General features: G+C 42.9%; 1 protein-coding gene across 3 annotated transcripts in view; it reads left to right on the top strand.

Moving 5' to 3' along the window:
• The window catches only part of WASF3 (WASP family member 3), a 121,910-nt gene that overhangs the window by 36,176 nt on the left and 70,828 nt on the right, over positions 1-14,906 (top strand). The gene's annotated exons all lie outside the window — the stretch shown is intronic.

Below are 14,906 nucleotides of genomic sequence, written 5' to 3'. Positions count from 1 at the left end.
CAGAGTAGCTGTACCATTTTACATTCCCATCACCAATGTTGGTGATCCAGTTTCTCTGTCACTAGAATTTGGTATTATTGCTATTTTTTATTTAACTCTTCTAATAGGTGTATGGTGACATCTCACTTTGGTTTTAATTTGCAGTTCCCTAATGGCCATTGATGTTGGCTCAGTGATGTTGACTGTTAATGTTAATGATGATTGTCATCCATATCTCCTCTTTGGTGAAGTGTTTCTTTATGTCTTTCGCCCATTTATGATCAGATTTTTTGCCTTTTTTCCTCACTGCTATGTTTTGAGAGTTCTGTGTATGTTCTAGATATGAGGTCTTGGTTACATATTTGGTTTCCAGATGTTTTCTCCCAGTCTGAAGCTTGCTTTTCATCCTCTTAAGACAGAGTCTTTCACAGCTGAAGAGTTAAAAAATTGTGTGTGTGTGCTTGAATAAGACTAACCCTGAGCTAACATCTGTGCCAGTCTTCCTCTATTTTGCATATGGGTTGCCACCACAGCGTAGCTGGTGAGTGGTGTGGGTCTGTGCCTGGGATCCAAACCCGCAAACCTGGGCTGCCAAAACAGAGCGCACAGAACTTAACCACTATGCCACAGGGCTGGCCCCAAGAGTTTTAAATTTTGATGCTTTTTTTTTGAAACTGTTTTTGCTGGATAAAAAGTTCTGTGTGGCTGATTTTTTTTTTTTTTTTTGTCTTTTCATTCTAAACATGTCAGTCCGTTGTATTCTCACTTTCATTGTTTTTGATAACGTGTAACCTTCTTAAATGTTGTCCTTGTTCCTGTTCCCTATATCTATTATGGCTTTTTTCCTCTGACTGCTTTCAATGTTTCTCTCTCTTTGGTTTTTAGCAGTTTGGTTATGCTGTGCCTAGGTGTGGTTTTCTTTGTATTTATCCTCCTTGGAGTCGAGTGAGCTGCTTGGATCTCTGAGTTGAAGTCCTTCATATCACATTTGGAAAGTTCTCAGACATTATTTCTTCTGTCCTGTTCTCTTACCTTCTGGGACTCCAATTACACACGTATTCAAGCCAGTTGACACTGTCACACAAATCTTAGGAAGTTTCATTGTTTTTTTCTCTTCAGATTCACAGAACCTTCTACTGCTATGTCCAGTTTGCTGTCAATCTCATTGAAGTAGAATCTTGCCCACAAGATTCTTTAGTGCATTTATCATAGTTATATCTGCTGATTGCAACATCAAGGTCATATATGGGTCTATTTGTGTTGACACTTTTCCCCTTTTTTATGACTCATATTCTTCTCCTCTTTTCTCAATTTTTTGTTGTATGCTGGACCCTGTATGTAAAAAATAGTAAAGACTGGGGACTATCTAACCCCAGAAAAGGGCTTGTCCTTTTTTTTGTCATCCTGCTAATGTGGGGCCTGAGCTGGGTTTGGACTTCATAGGAGCAAGGGTTAGCTTCAGTTCATCACTAATGTCAAGCATTTTGAGAGTGGGATCAGGACTTTGTTTTGAGCAGAGCTTCAGAATGAGCCCCAGCAAGACCCTGGAGATCTCTCTGTGCTTGATAGCCAAGCTGCCAACTTTCTGAACAATGATCTTTGTTTCATAGCTTGGCTGCTAGTTTTTTTTGGACGCTGATGGGTTCTCTCTGCTCTCCAGTCAGTGGCTTTCTGCTCCTCGAGAGATCTCTCTTTGCCCTGCTCTTCGTTAGAGGAGTTTCCCTCAGCTCTCTTGCCTTCCCCTGTGTTAGATAGCCTGCTGCTCTGCATCCAGGGAAGTTCACGGGTGCCTGAGATAGGGGTCTCTCAGCTTTTCTGTTCTGTCTCCTTGTGCACTACCCATTCTACTTGTTGGAGACCTGGGAGAAAGAGTGGCAGATGGCTGCAGACTTGCTCTGTGTTTGGGGCTCCTTGGGATTCTAATCTGTCATTTTGGCTCATATGTAGACATTAAAAGTTGGTTAGCAGTTCCGCTGGCATTTTCTTATGCCTACAGATGATTCTTCTTCCTGTCCCGCAGCCAGGCCTGAAAACAGGTGTGTGTCACTTCTCTCCTGGGAAGGCCATGTCAGTAACTGGTGTTTACTTCATCTGCGTTTCTTTGTGTTCTAAGCTTTCTTATGGTTTTTTTTCTTTTGTTAAACTTGTAGTTTTATAGCTTTATCCAGCTTATGTTCATTGTTAGCCAAATTTGCTTTTTTTTCTTAGCTATAAATGTGTTTAACATTTCATTAGTGAAGTATTGATGGTATCTGTATTAATTTCCAATCCTTAGGCAACCTCTTCCCTTAAGCAGTGGTCTTCAAAACCTTTTGATTGTGTATCTCATCATAAAATAATAAAAACCCCCAATATATGTATGTCTTGTAAATTCTAGATAAGTACTAGTTTATTGAACTTTTTTCACTCTTTTTGAGGAAGATTAGCCCCGAGCTAACATCTGCTGCCAAACCTCCTCTTTTTTTGCTGAGGAAGACTGGCCCTGAGCTAACATCCATGCCCATCTTCCTCTATTTTATTTGTGGGACACCTGCCACAGCATGGCTTGCCAAGTGGTGCCGTGTCTGCACCCAGGATCTCAACTGGCGAACCCCAGGCTGCCAAAGCGGAATGTGCAAACTTAACCTCTGTGCCACCAGGCCAGCCCACTTTTTTCACATTTTTAAGACCTTAAACATTATAAGATTGATAAAACTTAAAAGATTTTATTTTTATTTGATATCATTATTGATGATAGTGGATATAAATATCTATTTCAATTCATTGTTTTGATGATTTTGAAAAAGTTTTCTTAACGAGTTTCTTGTAGATCTGTTTAGATCATGATTGTTTTTAACTCATCTAGCTGACAAGAGCAGGTCATACCTGGAGAAGTATCAACTTTGCCATTTTCTTGTTACTCGTATATTATCAGAATTATTTGTAATCCTTTTTTGTTGTTGTTGTTCTGGGAATCTTATCTTTATACCTGTCTTCTAGTTCGTGAGGATTAGTTTTGTTAAAACTGGTTAAAATGGTTTGTAATTCCACTTGCCTGGGCCCCTGCAGAAAATCATTACCAGCGACAACCTGTGGAGCTGAAACTCTGCTTTCCTTACAGGGTGATTTTGTACCTTGTGTGATACGTGACTGCTGACCTATGGTGCCTAAGAAGACATGATGTCTTATGTATATTAAATATCAGTAGAATTTTCTTCTCTCCCCCACATCAGTCATTGTGTGTCTCCATCCCCCAGTGCTCTGCACTCTGTAGATCATTGATTGACCCAGAGAACTGAGACCATGCATATGTTTTGGAAGCAACTCCTTTCGTGTTCTCAGAGGCATCTTTGCCTCTGTCCAGGGAGTGGTCTCTCAGACCCTCTTAGAGTAGCCGTTTCCCGGGCCCCTGACAGGCCCCCGTCTAGAGCCCAGCAGGTCCTTCAGGAAGGACGCCCCCTGTTAAGTCCTGCGACCACCTGTCTCTTCCTAACGTTACAGAATGGAGGTTGCAGTCATCTCATGGGATTCGATTTGTTCAGACGAAGTGGATGAAATATTTCCAAAGGCATCATCTACTATAAATGGACTGGGGAGTTCAAACCTTGCATTTGTCACTTAGAAGCTTGTGGTAATATTCAGTTATTTACTCTCCGAAAATGGCTCACGTTGTTACCCGGGGGTTATCATACCCACCCCTACCCTCCTCTTCAGGCTCTGAGGATTAAATGATGTACTGTATGCAGCAGTGCCTAGGAGACATCCCACGGCTTGACTGGCTTACCTAGGATTATGGTAGAGAGACATTTTGAGATTAACCTGTAATAGTGGAGTGCACAGTAAGGTGAGTGGAGTGGATACCCAATAACTTTCCATTTCCTGAGTTGTCTTTACAATTTACAATTTAAATTTAAATTATTATTTAATTTCAAATGAAAGAAGGTGGGATAGTGGTGAAAAGCATAGTCCCTGGAAGCAGATTTTCTGGGTTTGAATCTCAACTCCATTATGTACTGTGTGACCTTGGGCAAATCACGTAACTTCTCTGTTCCCTAGTTTCCTCTTCTGTAAAATGGAGATAATAATGGCACCTACCTCATGGGGTTAGTGTGAGGACTAAGTGATAGACATAAGCACAGAAAGCACGGAAGCAGAGTGCCTCGCTCAGCGTTGTGGGCTCAGTAAGTGTTAGCTACCATGCTTCTCATTTTTTCCCTGTCCAAACGCCCCTGTGTGAGGACAGATATAATCCTGGGTAAATTTCAGCCCAGCAGAGAATGCATGATAAAATCCTGCCTAAAAATGGGTTTTAAATAAGAAATCTCACAGTGTTCGTGGGAGCTGGGGTGCTCTTTCTTTTGTTGGGTGGCTAGTATTGGAAGCCAGGTGTTTTCAGCTCTTCTTTCCACGACTTGAATCTCCTTGTGTTGGAGTTATCAGCAGAAGAGGAGCGTACCCACCCTGCCTCTCTTACTACCCTGAGAAGCAGCAGTCCCCAGCTCTGGGGGATCTTGGTGTTGCTTTCTCCTCTCCACATCCTCTGCCCACCTTCTCCCTTCCGTCCTTCTTTCTCTCCTCAATTGTTGCAAGAATGTGGCGTGTACTGGTGGTGATTGCTTTCTTGGTGGCAGGCTACCCTGGTGGCAGTCTCTACAGACTATCAACGTATGCTTCTTTTAGGTTGAAAATTCTTGAGTTTATACGTTATGTACTAAGGAGGGCCATGATGTGTTGAAATTGCATGATTTTGTCAGTTTAACGTCTTCAGTATTTTTAGATGCAATAACTCATTTACTTGTTTTCAAATGGATTTTAAATATTGCTTACTCCTTTTATGTTAAGATTTAAGGGGTCCTTAATTTTAAGCATTGAGATTGATAAAAATGGTGTTTAATCTATGTAATTACGTGAAAATTAATACAACTATACATCTTTGGTATCTAAATTATACAGTATTTATTTTACATATTTAAATTTCCTGGAGTTTCCACATATTTAAATTTCCTGGAGTTTCATTTATCCCAGTAGTTTTGAGGGGAGAAGATAATAATTGCTTATGAAAGTTGCTGGAGTGCATTTTGACTTCGAGTCTGTTGCCTGTCCCTGTGTGTAGGTTCTTGCCACATTAATTTCCTCATTTAGTCCTTTAGTTATGATCCCTGTGCTGGAAGGTTCCGTGGAGTTGAGATCTGCCCTTGGGAGGGTGGGCTTTTTTCGACGTTGAGAGAAGAATGCTGTCAACTCTTAGGGATTATGGTGGGCAGTGGAGGGAATAGAAGCAGAATCTGGATCTTGATATCTTGATTCCTTCAGGGTTGACACATTCAGCTAGCATTTAATGCAGAATTCAGAGTATTAACAGAAAACTACAGAAGTAAAAGGAGCTTTCATTAAGTAAAATAAACACTAAGATTTCAAGTATCAAAATACCTCTGTTTGGAATATCCACATTTCTGTGCCCTTCCAGTGGGTAGATTGGCCGTCATTATCCTTTCCCGTAGAAATCAAAGAAGAGCTGGGTCAGCCACGTCCAGTACGTTGGCTACTTGCCACAAGCATCAGCTTTGTCACCTGGAGACAGATGGTGCTGCTGCCATAACTTGAGGAGGATGAGAAAGTGGCGTGTTCTCTGCGTACACAAATGCGGTGGTATCAGCACTTCCCCTTTGCCACAGCGGCCTGGGTGACACCCGATTGTGGCGGGTGCTTTTCCCCTCCTTGTCTGATGACAGGTGTGTGTTTACCTTTTTGTAGTAGGGGGTTAGCAGCTACCATTTATTAAGTGCCTCTGCCACCTTGCTGTGCCCTGTGCCCCCCCCCCCCCCCCCCCCCCGGCCGTCTTTACACTCTAAGGGGAGGTACTGTTGGCCTTATTTTACAGATGGGGAGATGGAAGCCCAGACAGTAACTTTCCCAGAGTCCACTGCTTTGGGTGTCTGATCCAGGTGTGTAACTCAGGTCTCTGATGCCCACACCTCGTTCTCTGCCCTTTGCATATGTTTCCCACGAGATCGTATTGGAAGCCACTAATTAAATGATTACTGCTTAATAGGAGAGGGAATTTAACATTAGAAATATTTTCAGTGGTAATAAGTAACTTTCTAGGTGACTGAAATTTTACATTCATTTCTGGGTGGTGATAATGTTTTTCCTTGTTTTTGTCTTCTCTTGTAAGCTGTGGTGTTCTTGTAGTGTGGTGGGGAGCCGATCAGCTCCCTGGTTTCTTTAGATATAGTGTGCATTGGGTTTGATTGGAGGCTCGGGAGAACTGAATGTAGTCGTGTTGTAAAACGTTACTGCCGAGCTTGTCTGTCTTGTTTGAACACACAGTCTCCCCTGAGGGTGGGAGTTGATGGGCCCATTTGTTATAGTGGCTGTGACTGGAGTTCATCCTCAGGGAGAAAAAAATAACTGAAGTTACTTGTTGAATTGCACATGAAATCTTTATGTCAGCTTTAGTACTACATGGCTAGCTTTGAAATATATTTTGATTCTGGGATATGTAAAAATTATCATGGAAATGAAAAAAAGCCCCTGCAAAACCTGCAATGCAGCGTTTACATCTGCTGTTTTCATCTGGTAATCTGCAGATTTCCTACATATTTTTGTGCATTTAAGTAATAATTTTCTGTGTCCAAATTTAAGATGCCACATATTTAATGAAACTAAGCAGTAATCCTGATTAGGTTGTGATCTGTTTGGTATCCCACAGGATGTTGATTGCTGACTGCATGGTATTGTAGCCTAGGTTGTCATGTTGTTTAGTATGAGTTTGAGGGGGAAGGATATAGGGTCATGGAGAGGTGAGTGTCACTGCGGTTGGTACCTGTGTTACATTGGTCTTTCTCTTGAAATAGCTGTGGAAATGCAGAACTCTAGGTTTAAGCTGAAAATAAAAAAAAGACAACAGTCTCCGTGTTTTGGCCAGTTGAGGAAGGCTCGGCAGGTCCCTGTGTAGGGGCCTGGATGGTATCTGTGGTGGGAATTGGACTGTGGTTGATGTGAGGATGGGTTGGAAAGTCAGGGTCAAGAGAACCAAGGTGGGCCTGGAAGTTACAGGTGTGGGTCCTGGCATGAACAGAAACCAGGTGGATATCGAATGAAGGCAGGTCATAGCAAGGAATTAAAAGCACAGACAACCAGAGGATCAGGTTCACAGGTGCTCAGGAACCAACATGCAGTCAGAAAACAGGGACAGTTTATGGGTATGGGAGAAGGGCAGAGACTCAGACCATTTAAAGATGGAAAGTAGCTTTAACCATTGTTAAGAAAACCTCTTGCATATTTATTTATGATGGCCTGGAAATGACTTCCAGGATTTTCTAACCTAGCTGCAGCTCGGAAGGTGGGGCCAAAGCAAAGAGTAATGCCGTAGTTGGGATGCTGAAGTTAGGAAAAGAGAGACACTAGTCTGCTTGCTGATTCTTTGATAGATGGCATCATAAACAATAATTTAGTGTATGCCTGTTATGTACATGGTGTTGTAGACATTAAGAAATGTAAGATTCAGTTTTTACCTTCATGGAGCTTCTAGTTGAGTCGAGAAGACAGAGCATGTGCATCTGAAGGTAAACCACATGGAAAGTGGATGTGTTGGGTATCACATGGTGATACTCATCCTAGTTCGGCTGGGCTGAATAGTCCAGAAAACGTGGGGAAGAAGGGAGAGTGAGTCACAGAGGAGCTGAGTGAGGCATTCGAGGTGGGACGTGGGGTGAGGAGTGCAAGGGAGTGCCTCTCCCACCTTGGCTTGCTGTTTCGCTGTGGAGCCTGTTTCCTGATTTGTGAGAAAGTTAAAGTAATCCCCACCTTTCGTGTTGGTGTCAGGGTTGTTGTGGAGATTAAATGAGACAATTTATGTGAAAGCCCTTTGTAAATGGCACCCTGGATTCTAATGGAAGTTGTCACTAATAATTTGCCGTTTGCAGTGGAGAGCCTGTTGGATAACAGCTTTGTTTAATTCACTCATCATATGTAAATGAGATTGCACTCTTGCAATCAAAGGTGTTTAATGAAGGTCATGATTAGATGTAGAGGAAGAGTTGAGACTGTTTTTAAGTAAGGGTAGTATATGTCTGAGATTTCACTTATAAACTTATAAATAAATAATTCGTCTTGAAAATTAATGTTGCATGTGTAACTGAAGTGTTTTACATTTTTGGTTAATAAAAAGAGGAAATATATTTGAAGAGTAAGCTGCTGAGCTGTGAAAAAAATAGGAGTCCATTTAGTAGCAAAATTATGTGATGCTTCTCATTCTCCATTCTAAAACAGACTATTTTTAGCATCTCTTTGAATCAGTGATGAATTCCAGTTACAGGATTCAGTAATTAAAGCAGAGAAAAATATAACATCGTTGAGGCAAGAAAATCTTTTTACTTGAGTTGGATCTGTTTCAAGGTTTAAACTGTTATCTTTGGGGGCCTTCCTGGAATCATTCGTTTGTCATCTTTCTGGGGTCAAAAGCAACAGGAAAAGCGCCAGAACGTCAGCCAAGGACACAGTGTCCTACTTTTTAAGAAGGGACGTTTAAAAAATTCTGGGATTTCTTAACGAGTAAGTTTGTTGTATCTGTGTTATCTGCAGAATTCTGGAACAAATTTTCAGGGGTCCCTTGGCTTCACCCTGTTTTCCTGTCCTCAAGTCCTTCCTGTTGGTCAATTCTCTCCCCTGTCAGGACCTCTGCCCCTCTGTTCCCTGTGTCTGTCCTGCCTGCTCCTTTCTTTTCTGCATTCTCAGGCTGCCCCTGAGTATTGCGAAAGAACATTGCGAGACGATGCCAGTTGGACCGCTCCACATTCGTATTTAATGATTGTAGATTGTTCTATAATGTTGCTGAACAGCTTTTTAAAAACTTGCTCCTAGTCAGCAATCTTTCCTCAAGCTGGAAGCCTCATTTTATTTTGAGCAAGTTATTATTATTATTTTATCTTTCCCATTGCACAAAAGCTCATTAACTGTTTGGTTGAATTGAAAGAATGAATGTTGTGTTGACCCAAATTCTCCTGCTCTTTGCCTGGGTGGAGCCCAGCACTTAAAGTGGTGACCACGGAGCCAACATGAGGTCACCAATGCCAGGCATGTCCAGCATTTATGGTTGAAGTAGGTCAGGAAGATGTATTGGGATTGTTTTTTTTAAACCTAGGCATTCAAGAAAATCCACTTATTTGACAAATGTTTTTTGAGTGTGGCTTGTGTGCCAAGCATTGAACCAAGTACTAGGAATTACAAAAAAGACAGTGAAAAAGATACTTCACAGTGAAGAGTGGAGTTAAGGGTCAAAAGTATAAGGTGGCTGCCCAGGGCCAGACCCCTCTACCATGAGCATTAAAAATGTCAGAAACAGACAAAAAGCTTAATAGTCACATGTAGCAGAAGCATTGTACGACTAGATAATCCATTTTTCCTTTGAGAACTGATTGATTGTTGTAAATTTCTGAACATTTTCAACCTCTAAATTCTTTGATCTCTTAGCAGTGCAGTACTTTTTGCCATGGTAATGATTAAAATAGGCAAATTTAAGAGTAGAACTAAATCTGAGCATCTTCAGTCGTCTTGGTTTTAGGTTTTTGTGCCCATTTGTTTGTTCACTGTTTGGTTTGTTCTGAACCAAACACTGAGGAAGGGGTTGCCATGAGCTCCCTTCCTTGAGAAGCCTTGGGGACCGACAGGCGGGGTGTCCTGGTGTGATGGGGGCAGGCTGTGCAGGTGGTGCCTGGAGGTGGCCCGGTGCTCAGTGGGAGAAGCTGGCAGGGGCGCTTCGCTGCTTGTGTACTGTGCCCGAGGCCAGGCCCCTGCCTCGAGTCAGCTCAGTCAGTTCTCAGGTCTCGTTTGTGTAGTTCAGGGAAACTTAGACAGACTGCTCGGAGCCTGAGAGGGTGTAACCGGGGCAGCCAGTTTGAGCTTGAGTCTGGCTCGAGAGCCCACTGCACTGTGGCGTTTTGTTTTGCCCTCTGGTTTAGTGGGCGCAGAGAAGGGGGAAGTGGACCTGCCAGGGAGCTGAGCAGTGCCCTGCAGTAGGAGTGACCAATGAGTTCTGCTCCCTGGTCAGAAAGGGGCCTGGAGGGGTAGCAAGTTGGGCAGGGCAGGTGTGGAGAAATGCATGTGTCGTGTCGCATTGGTGTGACTGCAGCAAGAGGAGAAGGGAGGGGAGGCCGCTCTGCAGGAGGGAAAGCCTAGGGATCCTGTTCCCAGGAATTGGCCTCCGCTGCCCCATCGTGGGGCAGGGAGGGGTCTTTCTGAGCAGGAGTGCACCCAGTGTGGCAGCAGCATCAGGAACTGGAAGATTAAGCCAATCAAGCACAAGGACTGGCAGTGTTTGTGAAAGGGCATGCAGCTTTCCTCAGGGCACAGCTGATGGATGTGGTTCTGAGCACTGCATCTCCTAAAGGACGCCCAGAGAGCACCTGGGAGAGGCTGCAGGGACGAACATTTAATCCTGCCCTCAGGCACTGGGGAGCTTCTAGATGGGTTTCAGTGGGCAGAACAGAGGGCATTGGTGTGAAGTTATAAAGTTGTAGGCTTCAACAGAATATAAAGAAAGCCTTATTTCAAACAGTGTTTCTTAACGAGCGGGGTTGCAAACTCCTGAGTTCGCTGGCCCTGAGCAGTGCTGGGCAGGGAGTGCAGGGATGTGGTAGAGGGGGACCCTGCACCCACAGGGGCGGGTCTGCCAGCCCCTGCACCTCTCGCCTTTGCTGCCCTTCCAGCAAGTGCCTGAGAGTGTCCCCTCGCCTCCCTGGAGCCTGGCAGGGGATCCGACACACCTGACTTCCTGACGTCCTAACATTTAGGTGGTGAGACAGCACTTATCTCTACATTAACCTTGCATGCTCTGTGCCTCTCAAAGGACAGTAATCAGTCTCTTGGTGTCACTTTGTTCCACATGCAAATTTTAAGTCTTTTCTTGTTATTGCAGCTGGAACTAGTCCTCTCTCACAGCACTTTGCGTGTGTCTTTCTTGCCACTTAGTATTTTCGAACTTGCAGTGTGGTGACTTTCTGTATGTAGCATCGCCTTTGTCTGATTCATGGTTATATTTCTCACACATAACAGGAGGACAGTAAATGTTTGAATGGATCGATGAGTAATTGATGTGGCCCAGATCTTTATCTGGGCTACTCGATTCTCTGGCCAGGGAGTGTTAGCCCAGAGGGATGGGCCAACCGTGGATCTCTGCAGTCGTTTTATATCAGGAATTGACCCTTCTTTCTTTATATTTTACTAGGCAGTTATTGTTCATCAAGTGAAGGGGAAGAAAATACTGTTTTATGACATTTATATTTAAGTCTGTGATAAATAATTTTTAAATGAACAACTTACTCAAAACTGGGGGAGTGTTTCTTCATCTGCACTCTCAGGATAATTAATGTGGCTTTGTTAATTACTAACTGAAAGCATACCTGGCTGAGGATGTGACACACGTAGGTGCTCATAGAACGCCAGCTGGCTGACATTTCCATCTTACTTACAGCAGTCCCCCTTCTGCTGCTTGTTGTATGTTTTTTGTGTTTGTTTACCCTTCCCAGCAATGGGAACTGGAGCTCAGATAAGCACCCTGAAGAGGCCAAGGAGGCGAGCACAGAGATTGCTGTTTTCTCTTGTTCTTAGACATGCGCTTCTTACTGAAAATATTCATGTTGGGCCTTCTGATGAGAGAGTAGAGGCTGCACGTTCTGAAGTGTCTAACGCTCTTGTCAGTAGAGCTTTATATATGAATGGTTAGCAGCATTGATGCTGTGATCTCATGGAGAGAGAGGAGCTTACGGTTTGACTCTGGTTAAGAAGGTAGCACTGGGAAATGCAGTGGGGAAACATCTGAAACACGTGTGCGTGTTACACTCACTTCTCATTTCAGGAAAACTGGAATTTGGAAGCTTAAGAGAGGTGGCAAGGACCAAAATAGTAAACAAATCCTACTATAATCAGATTAGGGTAATGTTGGCAGATTAACAATGAGTTGTTTAGATACAACCTGTTCTCAGGTTAAATATTTTCTTGTCACAGTTATTTATTTCCTATTGACTTTGGATGTTGTGGATATCTGAGATTCAAGGGCATATTGCTAGGGGAAACTTTATTATCATTGACCTTTTAAAATGCTCTATAGAACAAAATTAGGTATTTCATGAGATAAATTCAGTCATTTCTCTCACCAGAGTACACAGGAATGTAAACTGAACTGCTTAGGAGGTGAATGCTCTGTAATATATTTGAAACTACCTGAACTCATCATAAAACTTTCTGGTCCTCTCTCCCTCCCCCCTTTCTTTCTTTTTTTAAAAAAAGTCATGTTTTACTAGATGGTTATTTATCCCAGCTTGATTGATTATCTTTGGTCTGTGATTACTCCCTAAGTTATGGCTTGATATGGTTTCATAACATAGTTTTCTTTTCTTTTTTTTTTATACTGAATGGCATACGGGGTTTTAATTAGTAGTAGTATTTTAAGAATTAGCCTGAGATCTGTAGACAACATAAATAGATTTTGATGCCACCATATTGAGGGCATTATTTGAAACCGGGATGACCAAGGATAGGTACTTCTCTAATGGGATTTTTAAAGGGAGGAGTCCTTAAAGATCACTCGGTTTGTTCCTCTGTTTGTTGATTTGTTCATTCATCTATTCGACAAATATTTGTGTCTCTGTATGTTTTTCATCTCGGTATTTCTTTTCTCAGATACTGTAGTAGCCCCTCAGCTCACCTCAAGCCTGAACCCTAAGAGCTGCCTTGTTCAGTACAGTAGCTACTAGCCACATGTTGCTATTCCAATTAACATTAATAAAATGAAACAAAATTAAAGTTTGAGAGGGGCCAGTCCCGTGGCCCAGTGGTTAAGTTTGGTGCGCTCCACTTCAGCAGCCTAGGCATAGACCATTCACATCAGCACCTTTCATGTCAGCAGCTGTGCTGTGGTGGTGACCCACATACAGAATAGGGGAAGATTGGGCATGGATGTTAGCTCAGGGCGAATCTTCCTCAAGCAAAAAGAAGAAGATTGGCAACAGATGTTAGCTCGGAGCCAATCTTCCTCAGCAAAAATAAAATAAAATAAAAAATCAGTTCCTCAGTCGTACTAGCCACATTTCAAGTGCTCATTTGAGTGCTCTATGTGGCTGGAGGCTGCCGTATTGGACAGCGTCCATCTATAAAACAGGTCCATCATTGCAGGAGTTCAGCTAGACAGTGCTGCCTTACTGTTCCTTGTCTCCACCCTCTGAGACATCTCAGAATCCTGTCCACTTGTTCAGTCAACACCTACGTCTCAAGTTCGTTCCCTTTAGAAAATTCTCCTGTCTTATTTTAAGACATCATCATCTGTCATCTAAGTTAAGGCTCCAGTATTACCAGGGCTGTGAAGCCTTTCCTGCCACTTCCTCCCTCAAGTGTCGGCCACTCCATCCTTCCGCTCTCTTAATACCGTGGATGCATCTTTATCACGCTGAATGCTAATTCCTTGCTTACTGGACTTTTCTGGTGGACCAAGAGGTTCTTAGGGATGCCGGGTTGCCCTTTGATTTTCCAGAATAGGGACCCCCCCAGTGCCTGACACATTACCACAGTAAGTAAGTGTTTCTTGAGCAGATAGAGAAATGAGTGGGTGGTGGAGGAGGCTGCACTGTGCTGCGTTCTGAAGCCTGGGGACAACTTGGATGCCTGGAAGCTAGAAGAGAAGAGGGCGTTCATGGTGGAGGAGCCTCTTAGACTCAAGCCAAGTGCCAGGAAATTACAGGGCAGCTGTGCTCCTAGACTCTAGCCGTAGAGGAGCATTTTCAGCACCACTCAGAGCTTCACCGTGGGACACAAACTGACTTTGAATTCTGGTCTTACATATAAACGTGTTTCCCTGTGCTTGATAATATGACACCTCTTAGTAGAGGTGCTGAGTTTCGCAGTTAATAACCTTAACCTGTAACTTCAAAAGAGTTAAAGATATGCTTTCCCCTGTAAACTTAGGCAACACACTCATAAAATCGAGTTAATTCTTCAAGACTGTTCTGGTTCCTGATTTACGTTAGACATTTTAGCAGCGTAGTAGGAAAGAAAAATGCATGTGTACACCTCAAAAAGGAGGCCGTCTAGTACAATAATTCGGAAGAGAGACTGGAGCCAGACAGACCCATCCTGATCCCGCCTCTTCCAAGCTGTGTCATCCTGGGCAGGTCACCTTCAGGTCCTCAGTTTGCTCATTTTTTTTTCTTTATTCTACATGAGGGTATTTTTTTAAGGTATGCTTTTTGGTGAGGAAGATTGGCCCTGAGCTAATAACATCTGTTGCCAATCTTCCTCTTTTTTTTTTTCTCTCTGCCCGAAACCCCAGCACATAGTTGTATGTCCTAGTTGTAAGTCCTTCTGGTTCTTCTGTGTGGGACGCCGCCACAGCATGGCGAACCCTGGGCCACTGAAGCAGAGCACGTGAACATAACCACTCGGCCACCGGGCAGGCCCCTCAATTTCCTCAGTTTTAATGGAGATTTTGCCTGCCTCATGGAGATTAAGTTAAATGTATATGACATGTTAGCACTATGCTTAATCCTAAGTAAAGCATTCACAAAGTGATAGCTAATAACAAAATAATAGTTCCATACCCTTTCACAAAATGGGAAAATTCATAGTTGTGTTTCCCAAAGAAAGAGTTATTAACACGATTGCTAAACATTAGTGGTCTGTGTATCGGACCCTTTCCTTGCCCTTATGCACAGCTAGATATAACCATCTCTAAAGCGAAGTGTCTGTAGTGCTGGTTACTTTCAGAATAATGCAAATAAGATGATCTGGTAGAGGTAAAATTTGGCCTTGATAGTCTAAAATGCAGGAGTAAGTCTCAGTATTTGGAAATAGGTGATCATTTATGCAAATTACTTAGGAAAAACTCACTTTTCTCTTTTACTCTGCGTTATTGAGACCATGCTGTACAGCTGCTTCTAAAGAAGGGGGAGAAAATT

This window comes from Equus quagga, chromosome 6 (genome assembly GCF_021613505.1).
Source record: "Equus quagga isolate Etosha38 chromosome 6, UCLA_HA_Equagga_1.0, whole genome shotgun sequence".
Lineage (NCBI taxonomy): Eukaryota > Metazoa > Chordata > Mammalia > Perissodactyla > Equidae > Equus > Equus quagga.
Note: the sequence above shows the minus strand (reverse complement) of the source record. Positions and strands in the feature narration are given on the sequence as shown.